At 29.4% G+C, this 7607-nt stretch overlaps 1 protein-coding gene across 2 annotated transcripts in view; it reads left to right on the top strand.

Moving 5' to 3' along the window:
• shakB (shaking B) overlaps positions 1-5801 on the top strand; it is a 129377-nt gene extending 123576 nt beyond the window's left edge. For both annotated transcript variants that reach the window (XM_014418727.3, XM_014418728.1), the window contains exons 7-8: positions 3793-3960; positions 5510-5801. The gene's annotated coding sequence lies outside the window, so the exon portion shown is untranslated. The remainder of the gene's footprint in view (positions 1-3792; positions 3961-5509) is intronic.
• Positions 5802-7607: the final 1806 nt, after the last annotated feature.

Below are 7607 nucleotides of genomic sequence, written 5' to 3'. Positions count from 1 at the left end.
TTATCTTCGTAGGGGTAGTAGTTTTTATGATATTCACATATGAATATAAATTTGGCAAATGAAAATTTGTCCGAACAACTATAAATCAATTTATTTTAGTAAATGTCATGAAAAATACTATTCCTACGAAGGTAAAGTTCAGAAACTTCTTTATAGTCCATTAAACTAGCTTTAATTTTAGTGCTAATAGACTTCTGTATATCAAATGGTTTTTGAGATATAAATTTTTTAAAATAAATTCACTAACTACTGATCTTTTAGTACGTCCCATACAACATTTTTATGAAATGTTGCTTTTTAAAAAAACTATTCACCAAATTTCTATTAGGGCTAAAATTTCAGCTAATTTACTCATCTTTAAATAATGTTCTTTTAGATTTTCCAGTGTTGGTAGTTTTTAAGATAGAGAGCTCCGAATAAAAAATTAATTATTTTTAATATTTACTAAATCCAATTTAATTCCATAAGGCTCTTCCAGTAAAATATCATTAAGTTTATTTTTAAGGTTTTGAAACAGCCGCCAATTTTTATTCCCCCTACCTATACTTGGCAGACTCATCAACTTTGACTATTAATTATACACAGTTTTCATTAAAGTAATCAAAAATTGCGGTGAAATAACTGCCCTTTTCTCCTCTTGGGCTCTTGTACTATACCCCTCATTCAATTTGGCAGTGTTCCCTGAGATCCGAACCAGAGGCCTCACATGGTGAACTCTTTCTCTCTCTGAATGTCTTGCAGAATTTTTCATTAAGAAAAGAATGTATTTTTCGAAAATTTCCTTTTTTTCCAATTTCACTCCAGATGGTTTGGCCCCATCATAACATATTAGGGGAGAGGATAGAGCAGAAGGTACCTTTCTTTACCCGGTTCCAGAGCGTCTATGATTCGAGGCACCTTCTTTTCCCTTCTAATTATGTTTTTAGTAGGGATCAGGGGCTTATCATGTCATAAGGTTATATGTCAAGACCTTGTCAGCGGCGAAAGTAATATAGAAAACCATAAGGCATAGAGGACGTGATAGCTTAGCACGATGAGACGATTGTCCCAAAGTGCTAGGTTCAGAACATTGTGTGTTCAATTCACACCTGAAGTAGTCAATGTTTATTTCGCGGCGGCTCCGAGTAAAGAATCTTGACATCCCAATCCGGGGCTGCCTAGATCCTCAATTGAACACTTGAGCAATCAATTCTTAACTTGTACCCAGTTTTTTAAAATATTCGATATACTAAAGAAGTGTATTTTTTTCAACTTATAACAATATCCAACGATGTTATTAATGAATGAAGTACAATAATAAATTAATGCTAATATGGTCGTATTGGTTGAAGTTGTGAATATCATTTATTAAGAGATAACCTTTCCTTGTAAATATTTTCAAGTCAGGCCATGCTAACATTGAAAACTTAGATTGGAGATTTCTGCCACGTCAACAGGTGCTGTGCTTGATTGATCTTCAATCTTATCTGATCGTGGACGCACGCTACTATTTTTGTTATTTTATTGTTTCATACATTCATGAAATGGGTGTTCTATTCAGATTTGATTTTACCTTGAAAATAAACCAGGATATTCATTTCCTATCACATCCTTTTGACCACAATGTAGGGTTTGTTTGTTATTGTTACAGCTTATCGCATTGATTTTCGCATGCAAATTATTTGTAAATATCCATATTTTCCTACGCATTCCTCAGCATCTATAGATTGAGTTATTCTGGAGAAATATTCTGTTTAATTAAATTATTTAGTCAATATGGAAGAAAAAAAACAACAGTGATTTTGTGTTAACCCAGGAGAAGTGTAGCCTTGAGCATTTTGCTTATGTTGGGAAATAAAGGTCTATATTTTCCTAGTATTTCATCTGTTTTGTTTATTCTTTTGTCTTCCTTCCGTTGACCGTTTGATGTTGTTATTGCCGTTTGTCCATTGTACATTGGTCATTCCCTCTTTTATCTTCCAACCTATACACGGATGGATTGAGCATTTTTCTTACCAGTACACTCCTAAAGTGATTTTTTTTCTCTCAATTGAGCATTTCGCTCACCAGGACGCCTCCTGCGTTTCTTATTTTAAATCATGATTCGAGACAAGAAGATCTTAGTCTTTTACGAAATCTGGATTCTTCATCCCCTAATGGAAGAGCTACAATTTACAATTTCAATTTCAAATTGCATTGAAATTAATCGTAAAGCTTTTATCGTCATCGCATCCAATTATATAAAAAAATGGTACAAATCGTTTACCATGGAATATATGCTCACGGGACACCACTTGGGAGACAAAAAAGGTTGGACACTCCTGCCGGGTAAAAGTCACTTACTTTACAGAGGTTACAGTTTGAATTAAGGAGGGTGGGAGGAGACATCCTTTGGGCTTTTATTGCCGGAAAAGTTGAAATAACCTTCAATAGAACTCTCCTTTCAATGAGGATCCGGGCGTCGGTGAAGTAAAACATTTTTCAGTTCTGATTGGAAATAAAAAAAAAGTGAATTTAATTTTAACGATCAATAGTTATCAGATATCAGTTTCCAGTCTATTTGCTTGACTATTTAACGTATTTTTTCCTCATTTTTATTAATTCGCGTTATTATCAATATTATATTATAAATAACAGTACTGTTAGGTTGCTTATACTAAGACGCACGAAATTTCCATCATTGTCTTTGATAGCAGTTGAGATCAGATGAGAACACCACAAAAACTAATTTTGAGGCTTATGTTAAGTGTGTTATTTTTTAATAATTTACACATTTGCCTTAGATCACAAGATTGTAGTGGTATGGCATTGTCAAGTTTACTGTTTCATATGAGGGGTGCCAGATTTAAATACTTTTTGTCCATTTAAATTACAATTTGTTTTGATCTAAACTCTCTGTTTCAATGAAGAAAAATACAAAGCTCTTATAAAACTCTTATAATAGACTCTATGAATCATTGCTAAGAAGCACTATGATCCAAGTCCAAATCCAAAAGTCGACTTTAGATTTCTTGCCAGAATAATTCAATACTGTAGAAAAAAATGATTTTTTTTTCATTCTCAGAAAATGGAAACAATTAATTTTGACCTGGAGCTCTTCATTTGTACTAACTTAATTTTTTAACAAACATTTTATATAATTTTGAATTGAAGTAATAAAAATAAATAAAAATCATTACTATATTTCATGTTTTCGACTAAATAGCTTGAATTAAAACACTCTTAAACACATAATCTGAAAAAGTTTAAGCAGTCTACTCACTTTTTTGAATATGTCGATAGTTGATGTCCGAGGAGCCAGGAGGAACCGACTCTTAATGGGATCTGCTTGCCCAGGAGTAGGTTCATCACAATCTCTTTATTATTTATTTTAAAAGTAAAACAAACATAATAATTTCACTTTCGCTTTGACTTCTAGTTGAAAAGCCCTGCAAAATGTGACAAAATATTGGCTCAATATAAATAGTTTAACACTATTTGAATTTTTCTTTGACCGAACTTCTGCCATCTTTCTTTTCTAATAATAATTTATATTAATCTGGTAGTTACAACTTTTGAAATAACCAAAAGTTAAAGTTAAACCTCTAGAGCTACACAATATTTATATGAGTGGCTCTGTCTATTCCAACAGTGCTTAATTACCTTCATTTTATTTAATAATATAAATTACTATTTTTTAAAATTTATTACAATATTTAAATAATAATAAATATAATACTATTAGGACTATAATAAATATCATTGTACAGATTTGTCTTTTTCTATATTAGTTTTCTGTGTAACTCAAATAATTGAATTTTTTTCTTTTTTCAGGCTCTTGTAAAGATATACAAGTGTCCTTCCAGAGCAGACACTGTTTGTGAAACTTTTCTTAGGGTTACTCAAAAGGACTTTTGTCACATCTTTACTGAGAAGGGACAATTCTGGTCTTCCTTCTATGAGACAGCAGTCACCCCAAAAGTTTCTTGTCCAATTAAAAAGGTAATAAAATCAGAAGAGAGCTAATTTAATTTTCTCTAGGTTAAAATCCTATTTAAAAATACTCTTCTCCCTTTAGAAATTTAGATCACTTATTTAATGAATTATTTTATTTTACAAAATTATTTTTGTTATTTTATTTTCATAACTACCTATTCTGTTCCAGATGGGTTTCTCACATTCCTTATCTTATTATAATTATCATTATATTTATTTCTTAAAACTGGGTCAAATAAAACATAATGCTCCTCTAAATGAAATCAAGATGAAGATGATTGATAGAAAGGAGTAATATATACATATATGTAATATCTTTAGAAAAGGAATTGTTTAACTCGATGAAAAAAAAAAACACCACATCAATAACACATCTAAGTTCAAATCATTTAGCTGTATCTAATTAACTAATACCAAATATTGAAAATAAAAGGTTTGAATGTATAAATCTCTAACAACAAAAACATATGTATTTTTGAAAGGCAAACTGATAGCTTACAGTTAACTGCTTTGGACAGAACTTTGAAATAGTGAAAAATGATATAGGTACAGTCATTAGTTGCGATGGATGAATAGACCAAGAGATATAGAACTGAATAAGAAAAGCTAATGACATGTTCTTTGAAATGCTGCAGCACTGATAGGGAAGCAAGTAGTAAGCAAAGAAACAAAGAGATGACGATGCAAATCTGCATATCTTCTTTATGAGTCAGACAGTTGGATGATTATTAAGCTGATTATCCACCAAGGTGGAAGTGAGAAGGCAAATGAAAAGAAAAACCCTATATGACTACACAAGGAATAAAAACATTCCTGCCACTCTGGGAGTGAGATATATTATTGAGAAGTCCTTGAGGAACAACCAGGTGAAGTGGTATAACAATGTTTGTAGGATGGGAGATGCTTGAAAGATCCTCAGCCTGTTGGCATATGAGGAATATGAGGATAATTATAATTTAATACGTCTATTTTCTGTTAAAAGACTTTGAATCTGTACTTGAAGTTAGATTTTATAATTTTACTAATTTTTAAAGTATAATACTATTACCACAATTGAAAGGATATTTCTCTCATATAATTTTTAATGTTTGAAAATTCCTGTATTAAAAAATATTCATGTATATCAAATGCACTCAAAACAATACAAAATTATAGTAAATAAAACAATAACAAATTCTAAGTGAGAAAAATGTATATGTAATGAATAAACATAAAATTTTAAAAACAAAAGAAAAATTCCACTTTCAAGATCTGTAATTTCTAAAATTTCAATCTTGATGATAATGACCCGCTACAAGAGATGCACTAAGGCTACTTCATGCCTAGCAGCACTAAGAAAAAACAAATATAACAATAAAAGCATAAATATGTTGAAGCTGTACAAGCAAAAAGGTTACCTTGTACATTTATATGTATATTATTTTATTTTTAAATATTCCTACTTTATTGGCCGAAATTTTGGCACTTAATAAACTAGTATATTGCCTTACTGTATCATTTCTGACCGCATCCTCAATTAACTACTGCTTGATTGATTATTTGGTTTTTATTTTAGGGACGCTATATGATAAGGAACGGGACTATTGACTTAAAGATGATGCTGAACACAATGCCTCCTGTGGCCGACATGCAGGACTATTATTGGAAATTCAGAACACAACTGTTCTCTCCTGACAAGGAGGAGCTAATGTGTGTAACCAGCGGAGGAAGACTACTCAAGTTCAGGAAGAATTGAAAAATCAATATTAATTGTGTGAAAAATGTATTGTTTTCTTGTGCCCAGAAAATAAAATCCTCCTATCAAGTATTTTTGGTAGATTGAAGAATAAATATGAATTTAAAATTTGTCCCATCCTTTTATTCATGAAGGCTTCAATATAGGTACATATTCTATTCTATTGAAAGTTTGTTTTTTTTGTTTCTTTTTTACAATATTCCTTTAAACAATTATTCCATTTATTTCGTTTATTCATCATGTTTTAGATTATATAGTCCATTATCAAATGTTAATCTTTAATTTTATGTATCAATCATTTTGTGTACAATTCAGTATAATATTAATATTAATTAATCATTAAAAATGGATTAAATAGAAAAAAAATAGTTCAAACATTATTAAAAATATAAATGTTTTCATTAAAGGAATAAGTTCTGATAATTTTATGATGAATTATTATAGTGCTATAATGAATTGAGTGCAAAATGATTGATTTATGAAATTTTAGATTGCCATAAGATGATATACAATATAGTCTGAAATGTCATTAATAAACAGAGTAGTTGAATGAAGATATACTTTTATAAAAAGAAAAAAAAAACTTTCTATATGATACAATATTAACATGAATTAAAACATTATTTATCCTTAAAATGAATTTATAATTTTTGGGAACTTTTGAGGGAGAATATATGAAGATAAGTCCTATTTTGATAATTTTCAAACCTAAAACATAGCTAAATTTTAGTTATAAAAACGTATAAATATGTTCATCAAAAAATAAAAAAATCAAGTAATGTAAATATATATAATATTAATCAAAAGTACTAAGGAAAAAACCTTAGGAACCACATTAAGCCAACCTTTTTCAATATCAAATTATAACAAAAACATCACAGTTTTATTATATATCTATATATATTTCACATTTTTGTAACATTTAGTGCATTGCTACTCAACCATCATCCCAGTCAACATATTTCAAGCTACTCCTGAAATCAAGTTTGGTGATCTCAGTAAATAATTTACTGGGAGTAAGCAGAATTTTCAATAAACTATCAGAAATACTTCCAGGAGTTGTATGTTTGAAAATATGTTGACTGGAGTGAAGATGAAAATGGTCAATAGAATAAACTTGAATGGTTATAAAAATGTGAAATATATATATAGATATGGAATTGCACACTATTTAATAAGAACCATCACTTTCAACGTTGCTCAACAGAGAGGGGTCCTGAAGATTGTCAAAAATATTGTATGATGTTGATTTATTTGTCGTTTATGAATCATATAAAAACTATTTCAATTGTAAATGTATAAATAAAATAAATAAAAAACAAACCAAAGAATATTATTAAAATTGTATTCAGTCTGTGGTAAATAGTCTAGTTTAAATAAATAGAGGGATCTGAAAATATAATTTTGTCAGTAATAGAATCAAAAAATTATTAATTATTATTCTTTCAGGAACTGTTAACATTTATTTATTTCAACAATTTGTATTTGGTGATTACAATATTAAAAATCAAGAGTTATTAAATTGGACAAATTAAGCTACCAAGAAGCACTCAATGCTTCTCTAAATTGACTAAAGACATGAGTGAATAAAAATTCTAAGTGAGATTTTATGAAAAATAGGGGTTTTTGCTTGGAATAATATTCTAAATAATCCTTTTTACATGGCACATTGTTTAATTTTCCTAAAGATTAAATTTTGACAGTTTGCATACGTTAAAAATTGATTTTTTCATTCTAAAATGATGATAAAAAATCATTTGCAGATCATAACTGAGCCGCGGGAGAATCCGGTAACATATATTTCTGAATATTTGTTGTTACAACTATTTTATTAATTATCTTTCCTGATGTTTCAGTGTGAGTTAAAAGATTCAAACAATAAAAGTGACTTAAAATGCACTTTTAAGGTACTTGATTT

The sequence above is a fragment of the Halyomorpha halys genome, unplaced genomic scaffold, assembly GCF_000696795.3.
Source record: "Halyomorpha halys isolate HHAL.00 unplaced genomic scaffold, Hhal_1.1 Scaffold207.1, whole genome shotgun sequence".
Lineage (NCBI taxonomy): Eukaryota > Metazoa > Arthropoda > Insecta > Hemiptera > Pentatomidae > Halyomorpha > Halyomorpha halys.
This window is presented reverse-complemented; position numbering and strand designations above follow the sequence as displayed.